This window comes from Dermacentor silvarum, unplaced genomic scaffold, assembly GCF_013339745.2.
Source record: "Dermacentor silvarum isolate Dsil-2018 unplaced genomic scaffold, BIME_Dsil_1.4 Seq11937, whole genome shotgun sequence".
NCBI lineage: Eukaryota > Metazoa > Arthropoda > Arachnida > Ixodida > Ixodidae > Dermacentor > Dermacentor silvarum.
Window position 1 is genome coordinate 14,263 of NW_023605643.1, and position 15,985 is coordinate 30,247.

Consider the following 15,985-nt stretch of genomic DNA (forward strand, 5'->3'; position numbering starts at 1 on the left):
CTCGCACAACGAAAGCCTGGGTTCACAGAGTATGTCGTCGCATACGCCAGCAGAACGCTCACCAAGGCTGAGTCAAACTATAGCGTCACCGAGAAAGAATGCTTGGCAATAGTCTGGGCGCTTGTCAAGTTCCGCCCATACTTATATGGCCGCACGTTTGATGTAGTTACGGACCATCATGCATTATGTTGGTTGTCTTCGCTGAAGGATCCGTCAGGTCGCCTTGCCCGCTGGGCTCTTCGACTTCAAGAGTTTGATATCCGTGTTATATATCGTTCCGGACGCAAGCATGCCGATGCTGATGCACTGTCGCGGTCACCGCTATCCACCGAAACTGCGTCCATATCCACTATAGACCAACCACTGCCAGCTCTTGACGTCGCCGCCGTGTCCTCTGCACAGCGCCACGATCCATGGATCGCTTCGCTTCTTGACGTTTTATCCGAGGCACCCACCCTTTCGCCCACTCGATTACTGCGACGCCAAGCTTCGCATTTCAGCATTCGTGATGGCCTCTTGTACCGGCGGAACTACTCGCCAGATGGTAGGAAGTGGCTCCTAGTGATCCCCCGAACGCTGCGCTCTACAATCTGCGCGTCCTTTCACTCCGACCCGCAGTGTGCTCACGGCGGTGTCTTCAAGACATATGAACGTTTACGCAAAAGATACTACTGGCGCGGAATGTTTCGCTTTGTCCGCAAGTTCATTCGCGGCTGCCACGAGTGTCAGCGACGCAAAAAACCACCGCATCCTGCCACAGGTTCATTACAGCCCCTTCCGTGCCCAGACGGCCCATTCGACCGCGTTGGAATTGACCTATATGGACCTTTACCTTTGACCACAGCGGGAAACCGATGGGCTATCGTTGCTGTCGACCACCTTACGCGATACGCCGAAACCGCTGCTCTTCCTACGGCGACAGCACAGGACGTCGCCTCCTTCATCCTCAATCGCTTTGTGCTGCGACACGGTCCTCCTCGTGAACTCCTCAGTGACCGTGGCCGCGTATTTCTCTCCGATGTAATTCAAGCACTTCTCCACCAGTGCAATATTGTACATCGGACGTGTACTGCCTACCACCCTCAAACGAACGGTCTGACTGAGCGGTTTAATCGGACACTGGGCGACATGCTTGCGACGCATGTCGCATCTGATCAAACGAACTGGGACCTGGTTCTTCCATTTGCGACATACGCGTATAACACCGCTACGCAAGTCACAACCGGTTTTTCCCCTTTCTTCCTTCTGTACGGTCGCCAGCCGTCGCACACAATCGACACGTTGCTGCCATACGCACCAGATGCCTCAGAGTACACGCCCGTGTCGGAAGCCGCCCGTTACGCTGAAGATTGCCGACAACTAGCCAAGCGCTTTACTACGGCCGACCAACAACGCCAGAAAAACGCCCGCGATGACGACCGCCCTCCTGTCGCACCATTCGCTCCTGGTGCACTTGTCTGGCTTCATGTACCGCCCTGCGCTCCTGGCTTGTCACCCAAACTGCTTTCCAATTATCATGGTCCCTACCGCGTCGTCGAGCGTACCTCTCCCGTAAACTACGTCATTGAACCTCTTACGCCGCCCGGCGACCGTCGTCGACGTGGACGTGATGTTGTTCACGTAGACCGCCTCAAGCCGTACTTCGACCCTCTTGTCCCCACCTGTTAGATCGCCAGGATGGCTCCTCCTTTCTCGACGGGGGCAATTATAATGAAGAAATGAAGAGAAGGACATCCCGGCGATCATCATCACGAGGAGAAGGCACGAGATTGGCGTTCGGACACCACCATCTTGTTCTCCCTGCCTACTGTTCCGAGCTGCCGCCTGTTTGTTGGATTCGCCCAATAAACCTCTTTACAAACAGTTTAAATCAGAACTATCGCCTCTACTCGCTGACGTGTTTAACAAAGCGTATGAAGTAAACGCATTGCCACATTCTTTCGCGCAAGCGCACACTGTACTTATCCCTAAGACTGACCAGCCGGCGAAACTGAAATATGTAACGTCGTACAGACCAATATCACTTACCAACAGTGATTACAAAATATTCATGAAAATAATCGCAGACAGGTTACAAACAGTAATGGAAACCATAGTAGGCCGGCACCAAACATGCGGAATCAAAGGACGAAGCATTAACACGAACGTACACATAATGAGATCGATTTTGGAATGTTGTGACGCCTTAAGGGCACAAGTTGCGATTCTTCAACTTGATTTGGAGAAAGCTTTTGACTGTGTTGCTCACAGTATTTTATATGCCATTCTTAAGCATATAAATGTCGGGTCCATAATTACTGACGGGGTGGCCATGGCGTACCGGAACGGCACTACTAAGCTTATAATTAACAAGACTTTGGGGGCCCCCATCAGCATTCAACGTTCCGTGCGCCAAGGCTGCCCAGCCAGCCCACTTTTGTTCTGTATTTATTTAGAGAGTTTGTGTTTGGCAGTCATTGAGAACAAATGTATTCATGGGTTTACGATGCAAGCGTCAGAAGTCAAACTCCTGGCCTATGCTGACGACGTAGCCGTGTGTTGCAAAGACAAGGAGAGCATTTTACAGACGATAAATGTTGTGAAAGACTTCAGTGAAATCACTGGTAGTAGAGTAAACTGGAGCAAGTGCCTCGGTATTTGGCATGGAGAATGGCCTGAGGCTCCTGCTATATTTGCGAATGTCAAGTGGTCAACAACGCCAGTAAGGTACTTAGGCGCACCACTCGAAGCTTACAAGCAGAGTGACGAATACTGGCAGGGCCAGCTTAAAAGTGCTAAAGAGAAGGCTGAGGCGTGGAAAGCAAAATACCTTTCAGTATTTGCCAGGGCTACTGTATGCAACTTGTTTTTCGTCGCTAAGCTATGGTATGTCATGCAATTCATTTTCTGTAACAGGGCCAATGTGCAAAAATTCCACAGAGTCTTTGCCGTGTTTGTGTGGGGTTCCGGATGGGAGAGATGTTGCCGCAACAATTTGTTCAGACGGGTGAAAGATGGAGGATTAGGGCTGGCCCACCTGTTTGTCAGGCAACTAGTAGGACGTTTTATTTTCTTTCGGAACAACGATGATCCTTTATTGCAAACAGTCTGTAGAGTTAGACTCGCGCACTTGTTGCCAGAGTTGATTGTATGCTCCCAAGGTGTGCCGGCGGCAGTGTTTGGTTTTTACAGGGAAATTGTATTCAGTGTTCGTTTCCTTGCTGTACGTTATTCGAAAGAATATTTGTTTAATGTCTCAAGGAAAAAGCTGCGCAACGATATAATGGACAGCCTTTTTCCCCCGCCTCTGTACAGAGCCATATACAGTCGAGGCCCAGGCCAGAATGTTTTTAAACGCGTCAAACGAATGCAGGTACCGCCAGGTATGAAAAGTTTCTTTTTCAAACTACACACAGGTACACTTTCAGTTGCAACGTTCCTAGAAGAAAGAGGCTTTTACATGCCATGGGGCTCACAATGTATAATTTGCAAACAACCTGAAACCATAGACCATGTTTTTTTACACTGCTGGGAAGGAGTATACTTATGGGATGTTTTACAGCGCACAATAAAGAAAGAATTTCCTCTTGACCCACATGGCATCAGATTTTTGCCGATAGACGACGATGACGGAACACCTTTTGATCAGATTATGCTGACTGGCCTCTACTGTATATGGCGCTCCCGCATGGCAGGCTTCTATTGCGATCCCGATAGAAGACCAGCCCGTGTGTATTTCCGAGAACAAATAAGACGTTTTCTTGATGTGGTTGCAACACAAGAGTGTCCCCCACCTTGGATGGCCAGGATGGAACCCCTGGCCAATCTTAAGGAATTCTGAACAAAGCCTGTTACAGTACGACAGGCTGCTTGTGCTTATTATTTATACTTAACGGATGTGAAGTCCATCTGCGTGTGTACATATGTTAGTTATGTTGGTATTACTATGTACCGCTGCTTACCGGTAATAAAGAAAAAAAAAACCCTGGTTAGCTCAGATGGTAGAGCGGCTGCCCCGGAAAGGCGGTGGTCCCGGGTTCGAGTCCCGGACCAGGACGAATTTTTCTTCAACTGCGAGGCTTTCTTTCGAGGAACCCGGTTGGGTTTCCATTGTAGCAAACTGCTACATTTGGGTGGATGTCTCAGTTTACCTTTAATTACTTATCTACACCTAGCGGATTTCCGCTGAACTATTACATCATACACTTGCCTTTGCTTCGAGTTGTCGACAAATTCGACTTCGCCCTGCCATCTGCTAGCCGCCTGGTTAGCTCAGATGGTAGAGCGGCTGCCCCGGAAAGGCGGTGGTCCCGGGTTCGAGTCCCGGACCAGGACGAATTTTTCTTCAACTGCGAGGCTTTCTTTCGAGGAACCCGGTTGGGTTTCCATTGTAGCAAATTGCTACATTTGGGTGGATGTCTCAGTTTACCTTTAATTACTTATCTACACCTAGCGGATTTCCGCTGAACTATTACATCATACACTTGCCTTTGCTTCGAGTTGTCGACAAATTCGACTTCGCCCTGCCATCTGCTAGCCGCCTGGTTAGCTCAGATGGTAGAGCGGCTGCCCCGGAAAGGCGGTGGTCCCGGGTTCGAGTCCCGGACCAGGACGAATTTTTCTTCAACTGCGAGGCTTTCTTTCGAGGAACCCGGTTGGGTTTCCATTGTAGCAAATTGCTACATTTGGGTGGATGTCTCAGTTTCCCTTTAATTACTTATCTACACCTAGCGGATTTCCGCTGAACTATTACATCATACACTTGCCTTTGCTTCGAGTTGTCGACAAATTCGACTTCGCCCTGCCATCTGCTAGCCGCCTGGTTAGCTCAGATGGTAGAGCGGCTGCCCCGGAAAGGCGGTGGTCCCGGGTTCGAGTCCCGGACCAGGACGAATTTTTCTTCAACTGCGAGGCTTTCTTTCGAGGAACCCGGTTGGGTTTCCATTGTAGCAAATTGCTACATTTGGGTGGATGTCTCAGTTTCCCTTTAATTACTTATCTACACCTAGCGGATTTCCGCTGAACTATTACATCATACACTTGCCTTTGCTTCGAGTTGTCGACAAATTCGACTTCGCCCTGCCATCTGCTAGCCGCCTGGTTAGCTCAGATGGTAGAGCGGCTGCCCCGGAAAGGCGGTGGTCCCGGGTTCGAGTCCCGGACCAGGACGAATTTTTCTTCAACTGCGAGGCTTTCTTTCGAGGAACCCGGTTGGGTTTCCATTGTAGCAAATTGCTACATTTGGGTGGATGTCTCAGTTTCCCTTTAATTACTTATCTACACCTAGCGGATTTCCGCTGAACTATTACATCATACACTTGCCTTTGCTTCGAGTTGTCGACAAATTCGACTTCGCCCTGCCATCTGCTAGCCGCCTGGTTAGCTCAGATGGTAGAGCGGCTGCCCCGGAAAGGCGGTGGTCCCGGGTTCGAGTCCCGGACCAGGACGAATTTTTCTTCAACTGCGAGGCTTTCTTTCGAGGAACCCGGTTGGGTTTCCATTGTAGCAAATTGCTACATTTGGGTGGATGTCTCAGTTTCCCTTTAATTACTTATCTACACCTAGCGGATTTCCGCTGAACTATTACATCATACACTTGCCTTTGCTTCGAGTTGTCGACAAATTCGACTTCGCCCTGCCATCTGCTAGCCGCCTGGTTAGCTCAGATGGTAGAGCGGCTGCCCCGGAAAGGCGGTGGTCCCGGGTTCGAGTCCCGGACCAGGACGAATTTTTCTTCAACTGCGAGGCTTTCTTTCGAGGAACCCGGTTGGGTTTCCATTGTAGCAAATTGCTACATTTGGGTGGATGTCTCAGTTTCCCTTTAATTACTTATCTACACCTAGCGGATTTCCGCTGAACTATTACATCATACACTTGCCTTTGCTTCGAGTTGTCGACAAATTCGACTTCGCCCTGCCATCTGCTAGCCGCCTGGTTAGCTCAGATGGTAGAGCGGCTGCCCCGGAAAGGCGGTGGTCCCGGGTTCGAGTCCCGGACCAGGACGAATTTTTCTTCAACTGCGAGGCTTTCTTTCGAGGAACCCGGTTGGGTTTCCATTGTAGCAAATTGCTACATTTGGGTGGATGTCTCAGTTTCCCTTTAATTACTTATCTACACCTAGCGGATTTCCGCTGAACTATTACATCATACACTTGCCTTTGCTTCGAGTTGTCGACAAATTCGACTTCGCCCTGCCATCTGCTAGCCGCCTGGTTAGCTCAGATGGTAGAGCGGCTGCCCCGGAAAGGCGGTGGTCCCGGGTTCGAGTCCCGGACCAGGACGAATTTTTCTTCAACTGCGAGGCTTTCTTTCGAGGAACCCGGTTGGGTTTCCATTGTAGCAAATTGCTACATTTGGGTGGATGTCTCAGTTTCCCTTTAATTACTTATCTACACCTAGCGGATTTCCGCTGAACTATTACATCATACACTTGCCTTTGCTTCGAGTTGTCGACAAATTCGACTTCGCCCTGCCATCTGCTAGCCGCCTGGTTAGCTCAGATGGTAGAGCGGCTGCCCCGGAAAGGCGGTGGTCCCGGGTTCGAGTCCCGGACCAGGACGAATTTTTCTTCAACTGCGAGGCTTTCTTTCGAGGAACCCGGTTGGGTTTCCATTGTAGCAAATTGCTACATTTGGGTGGATGTCTCAGTTTCCCTTTAATTACTTATCTACACCTAGCGGATTTCCGCTGAACTATTACATCATACACTTGCCTTTGCTTCGAGTTGTCGACAAATTCGACTTCGCCCTGCCATCTGCTAGCCGCCTGGTTAGCTCAGATGGTAGAGCGGCTGCCCCGGAAAGGCGGTGGTCCCGGGTTCGAGTCCCGGACCAGGACGAATTTTTCTTCAACTGCGAGGCTTTCTTTCGAGGAACCCGGTTGGGTTTCCATTGTAGCAAATTGCTACATTTGGGTGGATGTCTCAGTTTCCCTTTAATTACTTATCTACACCTAGCGGATTTCCGCTGAACTATTACATCATACACTTGCCTTTGCTTCGAGTTGTCGACAAATTCGACTTCGCCCTGCCATCTGCTAGCCGCCTGGTTAGCTCAGATGGTAGAGCGGCTGCCCCGGAAAGGCGGTGGTCCCGGGTTCGAGTCCCGGACCAGGACGAATTTTTCTTCAACTGCGAGGCTTTCTTTCGAGGAACCCGGTTGGGTTTCCATTGTAGCAAATTGCTACATTTGGGTGGATGTCTCAGTTTCCCTTTAATTACTTATCTACACCTAGCGGATTTCCGCTGAACTATACATCATACACTTGCCTTTGCTTCGAGTTGTCGACAAATTCGACTTCGCCCTGCCATCTGCTAGCCGCCTGGTTAGCTCAGGATTCTGCTTCCGGCAGCCGAGCTGTGCGGACGTGCGAATCATGGGCTCCGAAGGAGCAGCTTTTGCGGCGACCAGCCGCGGTAACAGGCTTATCGATAACGAGGAAGCGAGCTATCAGTTTATTTTGCCACCTCTGCCCAAGGGACGTGTTGTAAAGAACACCGTGTTTTTACATGGCGACGTGCGAGCAAGGCCCTACAGGGTCGAAGATTTCCGAGACGCGCTCGTCCCGACTGGATTGCTACCGGAAGTCGTGGCCCTTGGCGCCTACCAGATCAATCATGTTTGGGCGGTCACCTTCTCGAACGACGAGGCGGCGAAGAAACTCGTGGCATTGAAAGAACTCAACGTGAAAGGGCGTCGCTGCGTAGTCGTCGACCCTCAAGACCAACAGGTACGCTTTCGCCTTCATTGGTTGCTGTACTGGGTTGAAGACGAAGATGTAAAGACAGCGCTGGCAGCCTTTGGCAAGGTCATTGAAGTGACGCGAGAACGATGGCGCGTCAAAGGCGTCGGAGATAAGGATTCAACGTCTCGAACTGTTCTTCTGAAACTGAAGAGCGGAATGAAAGTAGACGACCTTCCGCACCAAATCCGAGTTGCAGGTGAACTGGCCCTTGTCGTGGTGCCTGGACGGCCGATGCAGTGCCTACGATGCAAGGGTTTCGGGCATGTCCGTCGCGAGTGCAAGGTGCCGCGATGCTCGCGATGCCGTAATTTTGGCCACACTGAAGATCAGTGTGTACGCACGTACGCTACAGCCGTTGGACCACCAGCAAGCGAAGTCACCGCAGAGATGAGGATGGATGCTGCTGAAGCCGAGGACGCCGCCAAAGGGGCGGGTGACCAGGAGAGCGCCAACAATGCGGAGGCGACAACAAAAACAGAGGGAGGTACGGAAGAAGTACTTGCTACTCCCCAAAAGAAAGACGAGCCATCAGGTCCTCCTGAAGAACTGGAGAAAGGCAGTGAAAACTGCCTTGTATCCGATGATACCGCGTACGTGGCAGAAAGTGGTGACCCGGCCCCAGACAGCGACGCTATGGATGTGAGCGGCAACACTCCCTTCAAAAGGCCGCTAGACGCCACCGACGGCAAAGCAACTCCGAAGAATCACGCCGACGGGCCGCCTGCAAAGTCAACCATGTTAAGAAGGAGCAGCTTCAAGCCCTGTCCAAACATCTCTCGGGACAGGAAGGAGGGCGACAAGCCACCACCGACTACGGACCATGCCAGACCGCCGGACGGTCCCGGGGGCGTCTAGCCGCTGGCTAGACGTTGCGGTGAGCACGGTGCTCCGGGCCTTTCTCTCTTTCCCGTAGTATAGCAATGGCAACCAACCCGACGCTTAGCATGGGCACGCTAAACGTGAGAGGTTTGGCCGCCAAGCGTAAACAAAGCCAAGTGTACCGGATGATGGTGGACCAAGACCTCGATGTTCTAGCCGTGCAGGAGACAAAAGTCGAAGGGGAGGAGGAGACCCGGGGCATGGTGCTAAGGTTTACGCCTTCGTATTACGCGGTAGTGAGCCATGCCAAAGGAGCGTCAGCAGGTGTTATTTTATTTATTAAGAAGCTGCCCGGGCTATTCATCGAAAATTATTTTTCGTGCCCTTCTGGCAGACTAGTGTACTGCGACTTTGCTGTTGGTGATGATTCTTGGCGGGTGATATGTATATATGCACCCAATATATGCGATGAACGCAAGAAGTTTTTTTCAGCGTTAAAGGCGCAGATATGCGCGCATAGAAAGGTCATTATTATGGGAGATTTTAATTGTGTACTCAGTGATCGAGATAGAACAGGCAAGAGAACAAATGATAAAAGCTGTCATGTCCTCACTGAACTATTAGCCGAGTGTGACTTGGACGACGTGGCTGATTGCCTAGTCGGAACACGCCAGGTTCAATACACGCACTTCCAAGGCAATAGTCACGCTCGTCTTGACAGGATATACGTGACACTAGACGTTATACCCATATGTCGAAGCTACGATGTCATACCTGTTTCATTCACCGACCACTGTTTGGTCAAGACATGCGTTGGACGCAAAGGAAAAGGCAACACTTTCACGTGGGAAATGTGGAAAATGAATTCGAAATTGCTAAAGGACGAGTCTTTTCGAAGCAATGTACAGGAACATTTGAAGGATGTAGAAAACAACAAAGTGGCGCAAATCGCTGAAAAATGGGAAATTTTTAAACAACGAATTAAGTTAACCGCTATCGACCGTTCCTGTAAAATAAAGTATGAAGAAAGAGCTAAAGAGAAAGAACTAAGGGCAGTGTTGGAAAAATTAACCGCCTTAGAGTGCAGCCAGCCAGGCGCATACAAAGACGATTTACGCAGCATCAAAGCGAAATTGGAGCTATGCGATGAAGAGCGATATCGAGGAGCGATTATACGCGCAAGGGCAGAGGCACTGACAGCAGATGAGACGCCAACTAAACGCGCGCTTGGTCTGGAGAAAACGCATGCGCGGCGCAATCACATAGATATAATTGAAGTAGATAGAAACGAAATAACCGACGGTGAGGACATAGCACAAGCGTTTTTCGAGCACTTCGAAGGACTTTTTGCATCGAGAACTGTTGACGTAGACGCCTTTAGAGCTGCGTTTTTGGTGCGTATGCCGCAACTCAGCGACGAGACGAAGAACAGGCTCGAGGCACCGATATCAACTCATGAAGTTGAAAAAGCAATTGAAGATTTAAAAGCTGGAAGATCACCCGGTCCGGATGGCCTTTGTGCCGCTTTTTATAAACAGTTTAAATCAGAACTATCGCCTCTACTCGCTGACGTGTTTAACAAAGCGTATGAAGTAAACGCATTGCCACATTCTTTCGCGCAAGCGCACACTGTACTTATCCCTAAGACTGACCAGCCGGCGAAACTGAAATATGTAACGTCGTACAGACCAATATCACTTACCAACAGTGATTACAAAATATTCATGAAAATAATCGCAGACAGGTTACAAACAGTAATGGAAACCATAGTAGGCCGGCACCAAACATGCGGAATCAAAGGACGAAGCATTAACACGAACGTACACATAATGAGATCGATTTTGGAATGTTGTGACGCCTTAAGGGCACGAGTTGCGATTCTTCAACTTGATTTGGAGAAAGCTTTTGACTGTGTTGCTCACAGTATTTTATATGCCATTCTTAAGCATATAAATGTCGGGTCCATAATTACTGACGGGGTGGCCATGGCGTACCGGAACGGCACTACTAAGCTTATAATTAACAAGACTTTGGGGGCCCCCATCAGCATTCAACGTTCCGTGCGCCAAGGCTGCCCAGCCAGCCCACTTTTGTTCTGTATTTATTTAGAGAGTTTGTGTTTGGCAGTCATTGAGAACAAATGTATTCATGGGTTTACGATGCAAGCGTCAGAAGTCAAACTCCTGGCCTATGCTGACGACGTAGCCGTGTGTTGCAAAGACAAGGAGAGCATTTTACAGACGATAAATGTTGTGAAAAACTTCAGTGAAATCACTGGTAGTAGAGTAAACTGGAGCAAGTGCCTCGGTATTTGGCATGGAGAATGGCCTGAGGCTCCTGCTATATTTGCGAATGTCAAGTGGTCAACAACGCCAGTAAGGTACTTAGGCGCACCACTCGAAGCTTACAAGCAGAGTGACGAATACTGGCAGGGCCAGCTTAAAAGTGCTAAAGAGAAGGCTGAGGCGTGGAAAGCCAAATACCTTTCAGTATTTGCCAGGGCTACTGTATGCAACTTGTTTTTCGTCGCTAAGCTATGGTATGTCATGCAATTCATTTTCTGTAACAGGGCCAATGTGCAAAAATTCCACAGAGTCTTTGCCGTGTTTGTGTGGGGTTCCGGATGGGAGAGATGTTGCCGCAACAATTTGTTCAGACGGGTGAAAGATGGAGGATTAGGGCTGGCCCACCTGTTTGTCAGGCAACTAGTAGGACGTTTTATTTTCTTTCGGAACAACGATGATCCTTTTTTGCAAACAGTCTGTAGAGTTAGACTCGCGCACTTGTTGCCAGAGTTGATTGTATGCTCCCAAGGTGTGCCGGCGGCAGTGTTTGGTTTTTACAGGGAAATTGTATTCAGTGTTCGTTTCCTTGCTGTACGTTATTCGAAAGAATATTTGTTTAATGTCTCAAGGAAAAAGCTGCGCAACGATATAATGGACAGCCTTTTTCCCCCGCCTCTGTACAGAGCCATATACAGTCGAGGCCCAGGCCAGAATGTTTTTAAACGCGTCAAACGAATGCAGGTACCGCCAGGTATGAAAAGTTTCTTTTTCAAACTACACACAGGTACACTTTCAGTTGCAACGTTCCTAGAAGAAAGAGGCTTTTACATGCCATGGGGCTCACAATGTATAATTTGCAAACAACCTGAAACCATAGACCATGTTTTTTTACACTGCTGGGAAGGAGTATACTTATGGGATGTTTTACAGCGCACAATAAAGAAAGAATTTCCTCTTGACCCACATGGCATCAGATTTTTGCCGATAGACGACGATGACGGAACACCTTTTGATCAGATTATGCTGACTGGCCTCTACTGTATATGGCGCTCCCGCATGGCAGGCTTCTATTGCGATCCCGATAGAAGACCAGCCCGTGTGTATTTCCGAGAACAAATAAGACGTTTTCTTGATGTGGTTGCAACACAAGAGTGTCCCCCACCTTGGATGGCCAGGATGGAACCCCTGGCCAATCTTAAGGAATTCTGAACAAAGCCTGTTACAGTATGACAGGCTGCTTGTGCTTATTATTTATACTTAACGGATGTGAAGTCCATCTGTGTGTGTACATATGTTAGTTATGTTGGTATTACTATGTACCGCTGCTTACCGGTAATAAAGAAAAAAAAAGCCTGGTTAGCTCAGATGGTAGAGCGGCTGCCCCGGAAAGGCGGTGGTCCCGGGTTCGAGTCCCGGACCAGGACGAATTTTTCTTCAACTGCGAGGCTTTCTTTCGAGGAACCCGGTTGGGTTTCCATTGTAGCAAATTGCTACATTTGGGTGGATGTCTCAGTTTCCCTTTAATTACTTATCTACACCTAGCGGATTTCCGCTGAACTATTACATCATACACTTGCCTTTGCTTCGAGTTGTCGACAAATTCGACTTCGCCCTGCCATCTGCTAGCCGCCTGGTTAGCTCAGATGGTAGAGCGGCTGCCCCGGAAAGGCGGTGGTCCCGGGTTCGAGTCCCGGACCAGGACGAATTTTTCTTCAACTGCGAGGCTTTCTTTCGAGGAACCCGGTTGGGTTTCCATTGTAGCAAATTGCTACATTTGGGTGGATGTCTCAGTTTCCCTTTAATTACTTATCTACACCTAGCGGATTTCCGCTGAACTATTACATCATACACTTGCCTTTGCTTCGAGTTGTCGACAAATTCGACTTCGCCCTGCCATCTGCTAGCCGCCTGGTTAGCTCAGATGGTAGAGCGGCTGCCCCGGAAAGGCGGTGGTCCCGGGTTCGAGTCCCGGACCAGGACGAATTTTTCTTCAACTGCGAGGCTTTCTTTCGAGGAACCCGGTTGGGTTTCCATTGTAGCAAATTGCTACATTTGGGTGGATGTCTCAGTTTCCCTTTAATTACTTATCTACACCTAGCGGATTTCCGCTGAACTATTACATCATACACTTGCCTTTGCTTCGAGTTGTCGACAAATTCGACTTCGCCCTGCCATCTGCTAGCCGCCTGGTTAGCTCAGATGGTAGAGCGGCTGCCCCGGAAAGGCGGTGGTCCCGGGTTCGAGTCCCGGACCAGGACGAATTTTTCTTCAACTGCGAGGCTTTCTTTCGAGGAACCCGGTTGGGTTTCCATTGTAGCAAATTGCTACATTTGGGTGGATGTCTCAGTTTCCCTTTAATTACTTATCTACACCTAGCGGATTTCCGCTGAACTATTACATCATACACTTGCCTTTGCTTCGAGTTGTCGACAAATTCGACTTCGCCCTGCCATCTGCTAGCCGCCTGGTTAGCTCAGATGGTAGAGCGGCTGCCCCGGAAAGGCGGTGGTCCCGGGTTCGAGTCCCGGACCAGGACGAATTTTTCTTCAACTGCGAGGCTTTCTTTCGAGGAACCCGGTTGGGTTTCCATTGTAGCAAATTGCTACATTTGGGTGGATGTCTCAGTTTCCCTTTAATTACTTATCTACACCTAGCGGATTTCCGCTGAACTATTACATCATACACTTGCCTTTGCTTCGAGTTGTCGACAAATTCGACTTCGCCCTGCCATCTGCTAGCCGCCTGGTTAGCTCAGATGGTAGAGCGGCTGCCCCGGAAAGGCGGTGGTCCCGGGTTCGAGTCCCGGACCAGGACGAATTTTTCTTCAACTGCGAGGCTTTCTTTCGAGGAACCCGGTTGGGTTTCCATTGTAGCAAATTGCTACATTTGGGTGGATGTCTCAGTTTCCTTTAATTACTTATCTACACCTAGCGGATTTCCGCTGAACTATTACATCATACACTTGCCTTTGCTTCGAGTTGTCGACAAATTCGACTTCGCCCTGCCATCTGCTAGCCGCCTGGTTAGCTCAGATGGTAGAGCGGCTGCCCCGGAAAGGCGGTGGTCCCGGGTTCGAGTCCCGGACCAGGACGAATTTTTCTTCAACTGCGAGGCTTTCTTTCGAGGAACCCGGTTGGGTTTCCATTGTAGCAAATTGCTACATTTGGGTGGATGTCTCAGTTTCCCTTTAATTACTTATCTACACCTAGCGGATTTCCGCTGAACTATTACATCATACACTTGCCTTTGCTTCGAGTTGTCGACAAATTCGACTTCGCCCTGCCATCTGCTAGCCGCCTGGTTAGCTCAGATGGTAGAGCGGCTGCCCCGGAAAGGCGGTGGTCCCGGGTTCGAGTCCCGGACCAGGACGAATTTTTCTTCAACTGCGAGGCTTTCTTTCGAGGAACCCGGTTGGGTTTCCATTGTAGCAAATTGCTACATTTGGGTGGATGTCTCAGTTTCCCTTTAATTACTTATCTACACCTAGCGGATTTCCGCTGAACTATTACATCATACACTTGCCTTTGCTTCGAGTTGTCGACAAATTCGACTTCGCCCTGCCATCTGCTAGCCGCCTGGTTAGCTCAGATGGTAGAGCGGCTGCCCCGGAAAGGCGGTGGTCCCGGGTTCGAGTCCCGGACCAGGACGAATTTTTCTTCAACTGCGAGGCTTTCTTTCGAGGAACCCGGTTGGGTTTCCATTGTAGCAAATTGCTACATTTGGGTGGATGTCTCAGTTTCCCTTTAATTACTTATCTACACCTAGCGGATTTCCGCTGAACTATTACATCATACACTTGCCTTTGCTTCGAGTTGTCGACAAATTCGACTTCGCCCTGCCATCTGCTAGCCGCCTGGTTAGCTCAGATGGTAGAGCGGCTGCCCCGGAAAGGCGGTGGTCCCGGGTTCGAGTCCCGGACCAGGACGAATTTTTCTTCAACTGCGAGGCTTTCTTTCGAGGAACCCGGTTGGGTTTCCATTGTAGCAAATTGCTACATTTGGGTGGATGTCTCAGTTTCCCTTTAATTACTTATCTACACCTAGCGGATTTCCGCTGAACTATTACATCATACACTTGCCTTTGCTTCGAGTTGTCGACAAATTCGACTTCGCCCTGCCATCTGCTAGCCGCCTGGTTAGCTCAGATGGTAGAGCGGCTGCCCCGGAAAGGCGGTGGTCCCGGGTTCGAGTCCCGGACCAGGACGAATTTTTCTTCAACTGCGAGGCTTTCTTTCGAGGAACCCGGTTGGGTTTCCATTGTAGCAAATTGCTACATTTGGGTGGATGTCTCAGTTTCCCTTTAATTACTTATCTACACCTAGCGGATTTCCGCTGAACTATTACATCATACACTTGCCTTTGCTTCGAGTTGTCGACAAATTCGACTTCGCCCTGCCATCTGCTAGCCGCCTGGTTAGCTCAGATGGTAGAGCGGCTGCCCCGGAAAGGCGGTGGTCCCGGGTTCGAGTCCCGGACCAGGACGAATTTTTCTTCAACTGCGAGGCTTTCTTTCGAGGAACCCGGTTGGGTTCCATTGTAGCAAATTGCTACATTTGGGTGGATGTCTCAGTTTCCTTTAATTACTTATCTACACCTAGCGGATTTCCGCTGAACTAATACGTCATACACTTGCCTTTGCTTCGAGTTGTCGACAAATTCGACTTCGCCCTGCCATCTGCTAGCCGCCTGGTTAGCTCAGATGGTAGAGCGGCTGCCCCGGAAAGGCGGTGGTCCCGGGTTCGAGTCCCGGACCAGGACGAATTTTTCTTCAACTGCGAGGCTTTCTTTCGAGGAACCCGGTTGGGTTTCCATTGTAGCAAATTGCTACATTTGGGTGGATGTCTCAGTTTCCCTTTAATTACTTATCTACACCTAGCGGATTTCCGCTGAACTATTACATCATACACTTGCCTTTGCTTCGAGTTGTCGACAAATTCGACTTCGCCCTGCCATCTGCTAGCCGCCTGGTTAGCTCAGATGGTAGAGCGGCTGCCCCCGGAAAGGCGGTGGTCCCGGGTTCGAGTCCCGGACCAGGACGAATTTTTCTTCAACTGCGAGGCTTTCTTTCGAGGAACCCGGTTGGGTTTCCATTGTAGCAAATTGCTACATTGGGTGATGTCTCTCAGTTTTCCTTTAATTACTTATCTACACCTAGCGGAT

General features: G+C 49.6%; 1 non-coding gene across 1 annotated transcript; it reads left to right on the forward strand.

Moving 5' to 3' along the window:
- The first annotated feature begins 15,787 nt into the window (after positions 1-15,787).
- On the forward strand, positions 15,788-15,863 carry Trnap-cgg (transfer RNA proline (anticodon CGG)). Its single transcript has one exon. It is a non-coding gene; the product is annotated as a tRNA-Pro (tRNA).
- Positions 15,864-15,985: the final 122 nt, after the last annotated feature.